We start from the raw sequence: 16,089 nt of genomic DNA, 5'->3' as shown, positions 1-16,089 counted from the left end.
ACATCATTTGTGGATTATGTAATTTCAATATTTGAGAAATGTAATGTAAGTGAAATTCCAAGAGTGATCTATAAAATGTGAAAAGTCGTGAAGGAGTAAAAAGGTCATAGAAAAGTCAAATAGTCATGAGGGTAGTCCAAGAGTCACAAGGAAGGTGAATGGTCACCCCATTTGTTATATATACACCCTCATAGATCTTGCAAAGGACTTTTCACCTTGAATCCTCCTACCAGGAATTAGAGAGGAAAATAGTTTTTTTGGAGGAGCAAGTGGTTGCTCTAACTCTCCACTATTGGAGCTAATGGTGTTCATTGTACTGATGTATCTCGGAACTTTTTCTTAATTTTGAAGCTCTTTATCCAAGAAACTTTCATGTGTATGTCATAAATATTGTAAGACTATTCTTTAAATGTTTGCGATATATGGGTTTTCCATCTATACTAAGGAAATTGAACTATGTCAGTGGCTTTGGTACTTATCTTGTTGAAGGTGTGTTTTATGTGTTTTAACAATCATTGCTTCTATGTGAACTATTTCACTAGTTTTCCAACATTTCATTCTTATGTATATGCTCGTGTGTCTTTACTAGATAAGTATTATTACTCTTATTTTAAATGCTCAGTTTTTCTCTCCCTTTCGGTAGAAGAGCCTTGATACATTCTACAATTGAACATTCTACAAGGCATACTCACTTGTTCATCCAAAAGTACATGTGTATTACTCTCTTGTGTTTACCATTGTAGCCAAGGAAAGTCTCTAAGAACACATGGAAGTTGGGCCTTATTTCCGCAAGGGCTCCCACGCCAAACGGTGTGAATTCTAATTGGGACTTTTCATTGGGAAAATCCCCTTGCATGTTGGTTGCATCCAACACCGTCAACATATTTATGAAATATTATTTTACTAGAATTTATAGTTTGTTTCTTAAATAAATATTTCAAACCAATTGTTTTCTATCCTTAATTGAAGTATTCTCCCCATTAAGTAATGCCTCTACATTTTCAATGCATAGACTACAACAACAAATTCTATGTCTTATGTGGCATAATTATTCTCATGCTCTTTAAGCTTTCTAGACTCATAACAAATCACATATTTATTATGTGTAAGGAATCCACCAAGTCCCTCTTTGAAAACAAATATACATACCACAAAATCTTCATTCAAATCAATAATATTAAGAATTGGTGCAATATCAAGTAATTCCTTTAATCGCAAGAAGTTTTTGATGATGTAATAGAATGAACAATTTTTTAGAATCCTTTTATAAATATTCTATAGTTTCCAATAAGACCCATGATGATCACACGTACATTATGTTCTTAAGTGTATGCAATCCTCTAATAGCTCCAATATTCTTTGGATCTAATACCATTCGTTCATCCAAAATTATGAGTTCCAAGCAATGGATTTGTCTCTAATAAAAAGAACACTTGTTAAACTTAGTATACAACATATACTCTTTTAGCACTTGTAGTACCAACCTCAAGTGCTCTTCAATTTCAACATGTAATTATCCTTATTCAATTCCAACATGTACTTATCCTTGTTGTAGCACTAATTCTTCCATATGTGAGCATGTAAGAAAAACTATTAGATACACCTCATTTCTAGATTTGTAGAGTTTTCTTTCAACTTCTAAAAGGTATGCACATTGTCAAAAATAAAAAATTAAATTAAGGCCTACAAGTATTTTTCTTCTTAACCTATAAAGAACTCTAAAGAACTTATCCAAAATTTAAGCCTTCATGCTGTTTGCCTTTGTACTAGCTCTCTGATGCTTGTACTCATCCTCCAATCTAAGTTGATAGCTAAAAGTTACAGCTCTCATAAATAACCAATTTTTCCCATTTTTCATTCTTCCTCACCAATACAATCAAGGTCAGAGACCAAATTCTACCATTTATAGAAAAAAATCCAATGAGAACAAAAAAAAGAATCAAAAACAAAAAATATTTATGATTTTGAGTACTCGACAATTTTGAAATTATGTGTGTATGATTTACTAAAAGAAAAAAAAAAAAAAAAAACTTAAAATGTTGTGGACATGTATGTATGACATGCACTGGAGGAGTGAAGTGGAGGTGATGTTTAGTTCCACATGGAGTCCAAGTGCATAGGTGGAAATGATGAGGTAAGGTCCTAAGTTGCAGTGGTAGTCTAATTAGAAAAATAATGGAAGGTGGTATTCATAAGGGTGGTCAGTAATTTGCACATGTCTATGAGGTGGTTTTCAAAAACCAAGTTCTAACTATGAAATTGTCATCAGGATGATGCATCACCCAAGGGGTAACTAGTTTTCATATTCATGTGATGTGCTTTCAAAACCCAAGCCTTGGCTCCACAATTGTCATCATAGTAACACGTGTCCATAAGGTGATAAGAAGATTGAAAAAAAGGGTTGATTAAAAAACCCACAAGTTCATGGTCTATTATCAACATAAATCATCAATCTGGATCACATACACAAGACATGTGCACTGCAGATGAATAAAATTCCACCCAACAATAAAATTTATGTTGCACTTAATCTATGTAAAACAAGGCCACCCTTAAGTGAGGTTATGAGTCCACAAGGATGAAATCACCTATGGCTAGCTCTAACTTTATATACACAACCCATTTCCCATAATTCATAATTTATAAACTCCCACATCTATTCCAATGTTCTTTCCCCTTCAACTTGCACAACCTAAAGAATGGGACCCCTATCCCTGGCACACAATCCATCAAGCTATCCCACTTCCTATCGATGATATATAATGGATTGGCTAGGAAATCTCATTGTTGGTAACTCCAGGGATTTTTAGTTGTAATTAATTTTAGTCAATGCTAATAATTTACCTTGCATGTTGACATAATTTCCACATATTTTTCATGATAGTCATTCCCATAAATTTGTTACAACAATTTTACCTCAAGTGAAGTTTAGAGACAATGCACCATGTTATCACCTAAAAATTGTGCATTCAAAGGTGTCAATTAAGGGTTGAAATATGTCTAAGATCATCAAAATCAAAGGTTCTCAAAGGTCAACAAATCAAGCATTCACAAACAATTAATCCATGTGAATTCACTCTTTCAGGTTTGCACAAATCACCATGGTTTTTTATTCGATAGTCATATAGATCTGTAGGAAGTGACATTTGAAAGATTTTTAATGCAAGTCACCTTAAATTATCCTTAGTAGGTGAAAGTATAAGGATAAGGGCTTCATTCTCAATCCTTTGCACCATTAAGGGATAGTTATGGAGCCTCCGAAAAGACTCCTCTTGTCTCCCACTAATATGAGAGGCTCACTCAAAGATCAAATATCATCAATATGCCAAAATGGGACAAGCCATGGACCTTGGCCATTAAATACCACTCCATTGGGGATAATTTACAAGAGATAATGCATTGCAAGGTTATGCTAGCAAAATTTCCTCTCAATTGGGGCTGTTTCTAATCTTGGAGCTCTCCATTCAAAGTTTCCAAGAAACCTCTTGAGGAAAGATTTCACCTATATTAGAGGGAAAGGAGGACCCTTCCTTTAGGAGAACTAAGGACCCATTATTTCAAGGCTCCCTTTAGTGTCTCCGAGAGAGATTGTATCCATTTTATATAAATAAAAATATTTCTTGTTTCCCAAAATATTGTTTTCTTTCTCTGTTTGTTTTTTGCATTATGGTGTTAATATTTCATGTTAGATTTCATTACTATGATTTTTTCTTTTCTTTTCTTATATACTAATAAACTTCTTCTTGCTCTATGTAGGAAGAAATTACTTTCATATGATGGGATTTTGAAACACATTTGCTCCAAAAAACCAATAGCACTCCCCATAAAGAATGGATATCCCCAATACCATCTATGCACAATTGAGGATATGAGGTATGTTAGAAATTGTTGTAAGAAAGGCTCAATTTGACTTGAGCCTTAGTCAAATTAAGTAATTCGATTTTCCATATCAGTAGGATGACTTAGATTGCAAATAGCTAGAGTGACATGGCCTTGTCTATTAGCTAACTTAGTAAATTCAAGTTATGAGCTTGGAGTAGAGTTGTGCATGTAGTGATTGCTAAAATTTAGCAATCTAGTTTTGTTATTTTTAGTTGAACTTAGTTAACTGAGCTCAAGTCATTAATTGAGTAGTAGAACAATTTCTGTATTCAAGATTCTATGATCCATAATGAATTAAACAAAGTATTTTAGTGGAAATCACATGAGAGAATTTTTTTGGCCGATGTGTTTCAAACCAACAAGTGTGGTTCATCATCAAGACCAGATCTCTCACTGATCTCTCAGTTAAACTAGTCAATAAACTAAAAATAGCCCAGACATGCATGGAATTCAAATTACCTAGCAGGAGTGGAGGAAAATCACATTGTAATCATTAATTCTACACTAGTTGAGTGTACAAGCGTCACTATTAAGCAGGTGATCAATTCCTTGGGATTTGCTCAAGGAAATAAGGAATTCCCCTATTATTTAGGAGCTCAATTTATCCTGAATTGTGCAAGGAAATATGAGGAAGTTGGAGCCTTTATTTGGCTAAGTTTTATCCAAAGAAGGACATTTAGCATGAGAACAAGTTTATAGTGTAGGGTGTGCTTTAGAGTTGAAGCAAGATATTGTAATAGTTTTTCATTCTCATCTGATAAATGAAAAGCATCAGAGGGATTTTTCCTGGTTGGGTTCCCTTGTAAAATCATTGTGTTCTTGTGGTTTTGATGGTTTCATGTCATTTCATGTGTTTCTAAATTGTGATTTCCATTCCACAGTATTGTAGAGGAAATTTTTAATCATTTTCGGTTTGAATTCATCAGTAGTAGCAAATTTCTATTAATTTCTACACGGTATCAGAGCTTGAAATCACAATATAAACCAGTCAATAGATCTTCTTCTTCAAAAAATTTATTTGCAGATTCAGTGAAGCAAGTTTTCTTCCATGCAAGAAAATGTATTTCAACATATTGAGATTGGAGTATTCCCTGGAGAGAACCTCAAATTTCATATCTTGGAAGGACAGGAAGGAAGTTGTACTCAATGATAATGTAATGCTAGAATACACCAAAACTAACATTAGAAAACCAGTAGTATCAGATGCACAATAGTTAGCCCAGTGGAAGAAGGATACTGCAAAATCCAAGAGGATCATCCTAGAGGGTGTGAGAGACCATGTAGTCTCAAATTTACATGGAAAAGAAACTCCATCTGCTATTTGGAAGAACCTCACTGAGCTATTAAAAAATAATGATGATGTTAGGAAATTGGCATTGAGGGACAAGCTCATAAACATCTAATTTTAGAAAAATGAAACCATTACACATTACCTCTCCAGATTCACTTAGTGTTGAGATGAGCTTGGAGGAGTTGGAGAAAATATACCATCTTCGAAGCTAGTGAGCTTAGCTCTCCCAGGCCTTCCAAAAATGTGGAATAGCTACCAGGACGCTGTAAATGGAAGGGACAAATTATCAAATTGGGAGAGACTTTGGTATGATTTTTTGTAGGAAGAAATTTGAAGGAACACCATAGATGGAGTAACAACCAAAGCTAAGGAGGAAGAGAATATTTCCTTGGTTGGGAAGGGAAAGAAAACTAAGGGAAAGAAGGCCCAAAGCAAGCTAGAGTCTAGCCAGAATAATGGCAAGAAGAAGGACCTAAGAAATATAAAAACAATTCATTGCCATGAATATGGGCACTATGCAACAAAGTGTATACACAAGAATTCTAACAAGAAGCCTTCAAGAGGAGTAGGAGATGAAGCATTTTCCTCATAATTCGAATTATACTTCACCCTAATTTCATGCATGACCAACACTGTAATGGGGAGTGTCTGGTACCTAGATTCAGGTGCCTTGTTCCATATGACAGGATGCAAAGAATTCTTCAATAGCCTAGAGGAGAAGGATCTCCATATGCACATAGAAATTGGGGATGATGGAAGGTATAGTACCAAAGGAATTGGGACTATAAACTTTAATAAGGAGTCAAGCTCCCATCTTCATTTGAAAGATAGTATGTATGTACTTGGGATGAAGAAGAACTTGATATTTGTAGTTGTATTGGAGGATACAGGCTATATGTTGTTTTCAGTAAGGGGAAAGCATTTATTAGGCATGTAGCTACCATACAAGTGAAACATATTAGAGTTAGAGTGAAAAATATCTAAAATATTGAGGTCGAAGCTTGTGCTACACTAAGTAGTAAGGAATAAAATGTGTAGAATTGAGATGTTAAAGAACTATGGCACATGCACATGGGACACTTATAACATGGGGCCTTTAAAATCATGTAACATATTACCACTGGTATCCCAAAATGCACCCTTAACTTGCATGATGTCTGTAAGGGATGCACAATGGGAAAATATGTCAAATCCACCTTTCAGGAACAATATAGCCTAGTGGGAGAAATCTTGGAGCGAGTCCACTTTGATGTATGTGGGCCCTTTCCAACAACCTCTACAACAAAACATAGGTATTATGTAATTTTTGTTGATGACTTTTCTAGAAAATGTTGGATTTTCTTCATGAGGAAAAAGGATGAAGTATTTTCCAAATTTTTTGAATTCAAAGCATTGGTTGAAAAGGCGATTGGCCAGAAATTGAAATCCTTGAGAAGTGAAAATGGAGGAGAATTTATTTCTAACACCTTCAAGTACTTGTGTGCCAAAGAGGGGATTAGAAGAGAACCGATAGCACCCCATAACCTGCAACAAAATGTGGTGGCTGAAAGGAAAAATAAAAGCATTGTGGGAGAAGAAATATCCATGTTGAATGATCAAGGGCTTCCTTCACATCTATGGGATGAAGCACGCAACACTTGAGTTTATTTTCAAAACACGAGAGCTCATAGAATACTTGGCATGATCACAACTGAAGAAGCTTTCTCAGGGAGGAAGCCTGATGTATCTCATTTTTGAATTTTTGGAGCTACTATGTATTGTCATGTCTCCAAGGATAGTAAGAAGTAATTGGAGCCTATAGCTGAAATGGGGGTCTTTGTAGGATGCACAAAGACTCCACGTAATGATAGGGTGTGTTTTCCCTCACTCAGGGTGATAGTGGTGAGGAGAGATGTCAAATTTGATGAGGAGAAGGCTATGAGATGATATCTAGAGCGATGATGAGCCTAGGTATTACAACAATAATGTTGCAACTCCCAGGACTACCGGCTTTAATTATCAACCCAGGGTTCACACAAACTTGGAGGTGATAGTGCTATATGCACAAGTAGAAGTGAAGGTTCTGCCTCTTGTCACTGTTTTTCTGGCAAGATACCCCAGGGGTTCCAAGCCAAACTTCTATAGAGTCAGAAGAAGCTTAATTATTTGATGGAAGGAGAGCAAACCTTATTCTAAGAGAGAGCTATTCTACTGCAGGAATGAAGAAAACAACATGAAATGCTAAACTTGCACCATAACCTAACTTAATCAATCAAACAACTATGCTAAGAAAAATTTCTAATTTAACATTAACCTAATTCTAATTATCTATGTTGTAGAAGAAAAAAACATTAAAACTAGACTAAGGGGTAAATAATGGAACTTAGGCTAAATCGGGTTTCAGGTGGAAAAAGCAGTCGGAGGTCAAAATCAGTGAGAGGAGGACGTGAGGGAGCAAAAGTGCATAAGAACCATTGGATTAGTCGGGTGAAAGGTAAATGAACGATGGAGATTTGATCACAAGAGGTTACGTAGGTAGATGGGAAAACACGAGAGCAAAGGAGATGAATGGCTGAGATTTAATTGCACGGGTGAGGCCAAGAGATGGATGGGTGAGGCTGATAGGAGCGATGAACGACTAAGATCTTATCGCACGAGTGAAGGAAAGAGATGGGCAAAAGACTGTGTGGAAATGGTGGAGCGGGTTTTGAGGGCGGCAAGTTGTTTATCGCACGTCCTCAAAGTTGTAAGTGGTTTTCTCAAATTTTACACAATTAGCCTCCCTGGGTGACACATAGCACGGGGAAACCACCCATTTCACATGCTCTCGGGTAGATAACGGTCGGACAAAAATCCACACCATATGGTGTGATAGCTATTGGATTAGGTGGGACTGATCAATGGTGGAGATTGGCCAATCTAGTTGGCGATCGGGTGAAGCGAGAACCGTTGAATCAGGCAAGGCAGATTGACAGTGGGGACATAAAGTTCATAAAGTGAATAGTAGACTCGCGAGGTGGAAATTGAAGAGAATAGTGAATCAGATGTTGATTGTGAAGGTTTTTTGGTGGTTGGACAACGAGGAAGTGATGGAGGGGGGACGTGCTGGAGGCGGTTTCAAAGGAAAATGACAAAGAAAAACAATGTGGGTAAACAACTAATTGTATTTAAACAACGAACTCCATAGCCCATGTGAGAACCAGAAACTATGTTTTTGGGGTTGCTGGAGGGTCTCTGCCTCAAGTCATGGTCCCAGAGGGAGGAGATGAGACCGAGACACCTGCACAGAAACTGATAGTAATATTTTCCTCTAATCCAACCTGTGAATTAAAAACACAAATGAAAGTAACCTACAGCAGATGCAACTATAGAATCGGATGAAAAAAAATGGGAAGCTATTCAAATAAGTGAACAGAACCAGAAAGCTGCTTAACCAAATGAATCAGAACCAGAAACTTCTTGAGCAAATGCATCAGAAAACCATGAAACTACTTAACAAATAAATAAAACAGAACTCTATGCTAGAATAACAATACAATAAAGAGGAGTTATGGTTTCTTGGGTTGGGCCCTAACCCAAGAGCTTCAACCCTCGAAGTTTAACTCAGAGCTGGCTTAAACAGAACTCATCTTCATTATAGAAACCATGGATTACAGAGAAAATTCACAAGTCTTTGCAGTTCAGAAATAAAACAAAGTTTTACAAATGAAGTCTGAATCCTAGTGAGGTCCTAAGCCTCTCTATTTATACATATGAAGTCTCCAACAACTTCCTTCCAAATTAGGGTGGTTTGGCTCCCAACTCAAAATAAACTATTTTTTGTCCTTTTCACTTGCTTGGTTGTCTTTTAGTCCTCATGATGTGGTTGTTTGCACTTCGAGCTGATGGAGGAATATTCGAATGGAGGGGTAGTAGATGAGGAGGATTAACCTCCTATAATTCCTCTACCTTGTCCCATTCGAGTCTTGACCAAGGTCTTTGCTATAGTCCTTTGCTTTTTTCCTTTATACCTACATTTCTCCTTGCTTTTATCCTTTATTCCTGCATTATATGCACATTAGACCGCAAAGCCAAATATCCAACTCTAACTCGTTTCATAAACAAAATATAATCAAAAGTATGTAATAAGTTGTGAGAATAGTTGGTTTGACTAAGCTAGGAGGTGAAATAAGGCCAATAAAGGCCCATTTAATTTCTCAATAATGAGGCTCATCTACATGCCCCTATTGAAAGTGTTGCTCATCCTCTGAGCAACTTAGTGGCTCTGGTAGCCTCTCTGACATCCCATGCTTCTGTTGTGGTCTCTTCTTTTTGTTCATAGAAGCCTGCTTTCCTTTCTACTTCTTCCCATTGCCTCTTTTCCTCTCTTTTTTCTCTGTTCTTCAAACTGTGTGGTAGTGTGTTCCATTTTTGCAGGCATGTATATTATCATCCCTTAGAAGCTTAAATATATCCTCAAAATGTGAAATTGCTTGCCCTTGGGCAGCAAGATATCCAAGTGCCAAATAAGGATCATTTGCAATTAGATTATGGGTGCTAAGTAGGGCCATGGGATTTGATTGTTCAGCTCTGATGAAAAGAGGTTCATTTTGCTCTCTGGCCAATATTATTTTATCTCTGCAGCCCTTGACTTCTCATGGTTTATCCATGATGCCAAAGCCATTAATTGTAGCTCTCCTAGCTATGCATTAGGGTCCCAAATATTCATATCTATGAGGGCTATGTTATGCAAGTAAAACTTAGCCATTTTGGCCCCATCCTTTAGTGCACTTTGATCACAAAGATTAAGAAACTATCTGCAGTCTTGAAATAGCATGGTGCTCCTTTGTGCTAAGGTTTTAATCTGTAATTGCAACCATTGTTCTCTGAGGTAGGGAGCGTAGGATTTAGTTGTCATCCTACACTGGATGGCCTCCAAGGAGAGGCTGGCCATATATGCTAGCTGATTTCCTTTTTCTACAACTATCTTCTCTGTTTTTCTTATCTTCTTCCTTTTGTTGTTCTTTCTCATCTCCATCAGTTTCTTCCTCTGGTTTAGCATCATCCTCCTTGTGTTCTATTTCATCATGTTCCTCTGTATTAGTTTCTTCTTGTTTTGCCTCTTCCTCACTGACAGGAGGACTATCATCATAGGTGAGGGTTTTGATGTCATCCTCTACTGGTAAGTCTCTGAAGACTGGCCATTTTATAGGGATCCTAAGGTTTTGAAGGGCATCCTTAATGAGGTTTCTGGTCAACCCACGGTGAACTAACTACTGGGAATTTCCTTCCTTTAATTTGTTGCTGAAGTCTATGAGTGATTTCATTAAGAAATAGGGTATGTAGAATCTTTGGTGAACTAGTGTTTCTACCCCAAACCTTAATTCTTCAAGCATTCTCAAATGGTTGCCATAACAATACTGTATCTATGGACTCTTGCATTCTCTTTTGACTTAACAAAGAATTTCCTTTTTACCATCTTTTCACTTGTAAACCAACTACCTCTTAACCTTTACAAATTTTGATCAAATGATGCATTTGAGTGAGTGAGTAGGATACTTACCTGTGGTCTTGATGTCGTGTTGTAGTTGTCAAAGATCATAGGAGATGATGATGGTCCTTCTTCTTCCTCCTCTACTGTCTGCTAATGGCTTATTAGCTTTTGCAGTTGTTTGTGACTAAAGATCTGATGCTGTTGCTACTTCTTTGGAGCTCTTGGATTTGATATTGTTGCTGTTGTGGAGCTCTTGGACTTGATAATGCTGCTATTGTGGAGCTCTTGGACTTGATAATGCTGCTATTGTGGAGCTCTTGGACTTGATGTTGTTGTTGCTGCTGCTGTGGGCCTCTTGGATTTCCACTTAGCAATGTTTAGTGTCATCTTTAGAATTCTTGATCATGTTGCTAGATGGTGTTGTAAGGATGTTGTAATGAATGGAAAGAGGGAGTAGGAGTGTATGTGGATGCAGGGATGATGTTAATGGTTGAGGTGATTCTGTTATAAAACACAATATTCACCTGAATGGAAGCAATGAAGTGAAAAAACAATAGAATTGATGGAGGGATGCATTGGTAAGGTGTGGAGGATATGAAATATATGTGAGGCAGGGTTCCCTTTGGATCTTCTCTTTGCTCCTTAGTTGTCTTTCTCACCCACCTGCACATAACAATTATGTTTTTTTTTCTTATATATATATATATATATATATATATATATATATATATATATATATATATATATATATATATTAACAAAACACCTAGGCTGCCTCAGAGAGGTTTTCACCCTAGATATCTGCTTGGGCGCCTCAGGAATGTTTTCACCCAGGGATCTTCTTATCCTTTTCATTTTTCTCATCCTTGGGCTGCCTCATGAGGTTTTCAACCCAAATATGGGACTCAGGTGCCTCATAGAGGTTTTCACCTGAATCCTTATTCTTTGTCCTTTTTTAGTAACCAGATGAGGGAGGAGCTAGAACTTGCTCCACCATCATCATTGTCTTATTAATGTTGTCAATGAACTCTTGTCTTGATAAAGGCCTCTTGTACATTTTCAATATGTGTCCATTAACTAGCTATGGAATGGCTTCTTCCTCAATAGTTCTAATTTGCACTGAACCATTATCATGGCATCTTTCCACCACACAAGGTCTGAGCCATCTTGCCCTTAGTTTGCCCTTGAAATATTTAAACCTGGAATCATATAACAATGCCCAGTATCCTTCTTGAAATTTCTTCTCCTTGATGTGCTTGTCATGCCAGATATTCCTTTGAAGCTGAACTATCTCTGTATGTAGGAGGGCCTACATTTTGAAGTCATCTAAGCCATTCAAATGTAACAACCATTCTTTCTGTGCATGGCTGAGATCTAAATCTAGTTGGGCTGCCATCCTCAATGTCTTATATTCAAATTCAATGGACAACAAAGCCTTCTTCCTATAGACTAGCTCATAGGGTGTAAATCCAATGGTGCTCTTCCATGTTGTATTATAAGCCCAGGTGGCCTCAACTAGTCTTTTTTCCAAATCCTTCCTGTTGTTGTTCACTACCTTGGTTAGGATGTTCTCTAGTGCTTTGTTGGTCACCTCCGCTTGCCCATTAGCTTGTGGATGATAAGGAGTGGAGGCCCTATGCTTTATTTTTGTGATTCTCAAGCAGTTCTTCAATCATGCTGGAGGTAAACTGGTTTCCTTGGTCTATGACTAGCTCTCTAGGGCACCTAAATTTGTAGAATATATTCTCCCTTAGGAACTCAGCCACTTTTATTCTGCTGCTGCCTTAATTGCCTTAGTTTTAGCCCACTTAGTCAAGTAATCAGTGCACACAATAATGTGTTGTTTTGCTTTGAAGGAGGATTGATAGGCCTAATGAAGTCCATGCCCCATTTGCCAAATGGCTCGAAAGTCACTTGAGGTTGTAGGGGAATTTCATCTCTTAGAGTAGGCTTTCCCATCCTCTGGCACCGATCACACTGACTAATGTACTTCCTCACATCCCGATGAAGAGTAGGCAAATAATAGCCTGCTTGCAACACTTTGAATGCTGTCCTCTATACTGCAAAGTGACCTCCATAAGGCTCATCATCATAGGTCAGAAGGATGTCAAAGAATTCCTCTTCCCTTACACATCTTCTCAAGATTTTATCTGGGTCAAGTTTGAACAGATTTCCCCAAATCTAGGTGAAGGGAGCACTTTTCCTGAATATCTTGCTCTTTTCTCTGGAGGGCAAGTTTGGTGGGAACTATGCTGATACCAAATAGTTTACTATATCAATAAACCATGGGGAGAGTAATGAGATAGCAAACAAATGCTCGTCTGGTAACTGATCATCCACCATTCCTTCTTCACCTACAGAGAGATTCATCTTAGATAGAAATTCAGCAACAACATTCTCCTTACCAGGCTTATCAACAATAGTTAGATCAAACTGCTGCAATTAAAGTAACCATCTTATGATTCTAGCATTTACATATGGTTTTTTCATTAAATATTTAATTGCAACATGATCAGTATGCACAAATGTTTGATAGTCTATAATATAATGCCTAAACTTGTTCAATGAATGCACAATAGCCAGGAGTTCTTTTTCGATCACAGTATAATTTAACTCAGCCTTTGACAGGTTTTTACTAGTAAAATAGATGGCATAAGGCAATTTCTCCTCTACCTAACCTAAGGCTTCTCCTATGGCTTTATGTGAGGCATCAACATGGATATGAAAAGGGAGGGCCTAGTTTGGGCCTCTCAGGATTGGTGTAGTGATTAATTTACCCTTTAGAATGTCTAGGGCCTCTTGATAGCTTTATGACCATATAAATTCAGAATCTTTGGCCAACAATCCGAACAAAGGAGAGGACAATTTGTTGAAGTCCTTTATGAACCTTCTGTAGTATCCAGCTAGCCCTAAGAAACTCCTAACATCTCTATGCTTTTGTGGAGGTGGGACCCTTTGGATGATGGCTATTTTGTTTGGGTCCACCTATAGTCCTTGCTGAGATATAGAATGACCTAGCACGGTTCCTTCAGTCATTAAGAATTCACATTTTTCTGGACTAAGAGATAGGTTCATTTCAATGCATTTGCATAATACTTTGCCTAGGTTAGTTAGGGCCTCTTGAAAATCACAGTCGTAAGGTGTAAAATCATCCATATTGATCTCTACAGCATCATGTACTAACTCAACAAAAATACTCAAAACTTCTCTCTAGAAAGTGGCAGGAGCATTGCATAAGCCAAAAGGAAGGACTTGTTATCACCCCAAGAAACTCTCCTAGGTTGTATATCAGAGATGCTCAGGAACATTACAAACTCAACAAAATGTTGGATAAATGGTGGATGAATGAAAGAAATGCTGCATATTCAAGCTAGATAACCACTTCTACTATGCTTGACCCCAAACATGGATGAACACCCCAGACTACAAGGCTTAGACCACCAATTACTCATAGTTTAAAGAAAATGTGATGATGGAGAAGACTGACCACACCAGCAGATGCATAGGACCCTGTGATGGTCGGCTGCAACCAGTTAAAAGGTCTGTAAATCTATTTCTTAATGCACAGATAGGATGACAACTCTTTGGCATTAAAACAACAGAAACCTGCATACATATTCAATAATACATGCTAAATTCTAACACAGAGGTGGGATGACAGCCCCTCTAATGTTATACATCAATAGCAAATGAGAAATACATAACGGGCACAGCCTGAAACAAAGAAGAAGAAGTGGACAGTGAGCAATTAACAACAAAAGAAGATTTCATTAGCTAGAAATGAAGACCAGACACTGCAGGTATCACAGCGGTTACAATCTCCAGAAGTTGAACCTTACAGCAAAATAACAGTCATCAACCTATTACATTCTGTCTTCTAAATATATATAGAGGTTGGTTACAAAATTGCTCTGATGGGCTATGCGTGGAGGTGTCTTAATGGACCACCAACCGCATTTACAATTAGATATGGTCTTTGATACAGTCCGTTGAAATCTGAATGTTTAAATGAAAAAAATTGGCCTCTTCTGATGCTCTGCAATCCTCCTTAGAACAGGTGGCATACTGACTAATACAAGGCTCCATCACTGATAAATGATTGAACTGCTCGAGGGTGTCCTTTCTATCCTTCGGCCATTCTGTCTTTAAATGCAGTGGTTGCAGAATGAATGCGCTGAGTATTGAACCATGAGCTCCTTTCTTCTTTGGGTGCATAGGACTGCTACAAACACGAAAATTACATTGGAAACTGGCAGGAGGCGGTGGACGACACAGAGGTAGATTAAACAGCGGAACAAAACCTAGCCATTAGATCATAAAAATCAATGGCAGAGATCGTATTGCATGGGCTATCAGAGGTCAACGAGATCGGGACAATGGGGTCGTTGAATCTCGACGCGGCAGATCCGACGGTGATCGCAAGCAGAAGATACGCACACGTTAATGGGCGGGGGGTCGGCGGTTTCGTGGGTGGGCAGTTTCCCCGCACTGCTTTTCAGAAGTGGGTGGTATTCTTACCGCGGTCACGATCCAGTTATATTGCGCCTCGTGGCAGATAGGTCTAGCGAGAAACCGCCTTCCCTGCTGCCTAACGGATGCGTAGGTTCCAGCGGCGGGAGAAGCGTATGGCATTGGATCTGTGGGAAATGATTGGAAGATTCAGGATTAACATGCATGTTTCAGATGATGTGATAGGTATGAGCCCACTGAGTTCTAATAATTTTATTATATGCGCGTGGTTATATTGGATTAAAAAATTAGAGCTAAGGTTAAAATAAAAATAGGTTAATCCGGGGGTTTATAGGTTTTAAATAAAAAGCGCCCGGGATCAAGAAAAAGGGCTTAAGCGGGGTTTAAAGGAACAAAACAGAAATGAAGGGATTATGAAAAAAATAAAAATAATGCAGGGGAAAGAAGAAATGGAGGTAGCGGGAGTTATAAGGGAATAAGGCTTTATATTGATTTTTGGGGTAAAGAAGGGATAGCAGGGTTCATGGAAGTGTAGGGAGAAATGGAAGAAAAGAGAGAAAGACTGTAGTGAGCCCTTTTCACCCAAAATCAGCACTTCCCAACCTATATTTATCCATCAAAAGTCACAAAATGTAGCAGAGCTAACACTGGCTCCTTCTGGGGATGAGATCCTCCCTCTGAGGTCTCAAGAACCTGCAGACCAATGCCTTGACACAAAACTCAGCTTTCAGAACATTGCCTGGTATCCATTGGGAATGGAGTCAAATTAAGCCTACTCCTAAAATCTAAAAAGAAATTATTAAGGCCTAAAAACTTAAAACTTCAAAAGCTGCCCATTTGTTGGGCCATCAAAATTGTTGCCTGTCATCCGGTTCATCATAGATCAGCAAGACAGGATTTATTTGATCCTCTACCTCGAAGAGTTTAGGACATTTGAGCTTGATGGTAGATAGGGATCAAATTTCACTCCCTCTCTGTGTACTCTCCTCCTTGG

This window comes from Pinus tabuliformis, chromosome 5_1, assembly GCF_031772625.1.
Source record: "Pinus tabuliformis cultivar Carrire ecotype Pingquan chromosome 5_1, CPIR1, whole genome shotgun sequence".
Classification (NCBI taxonomy): domain Eukaryota; kingdom Viridiplantae; phylum Streptophyta; class Pinopsida; order Pinales; family Pinaceae; genus Pinus; species Pinus tabuliformis.
Note: the sequence above shows the minus strand (reverse complement) of the source record.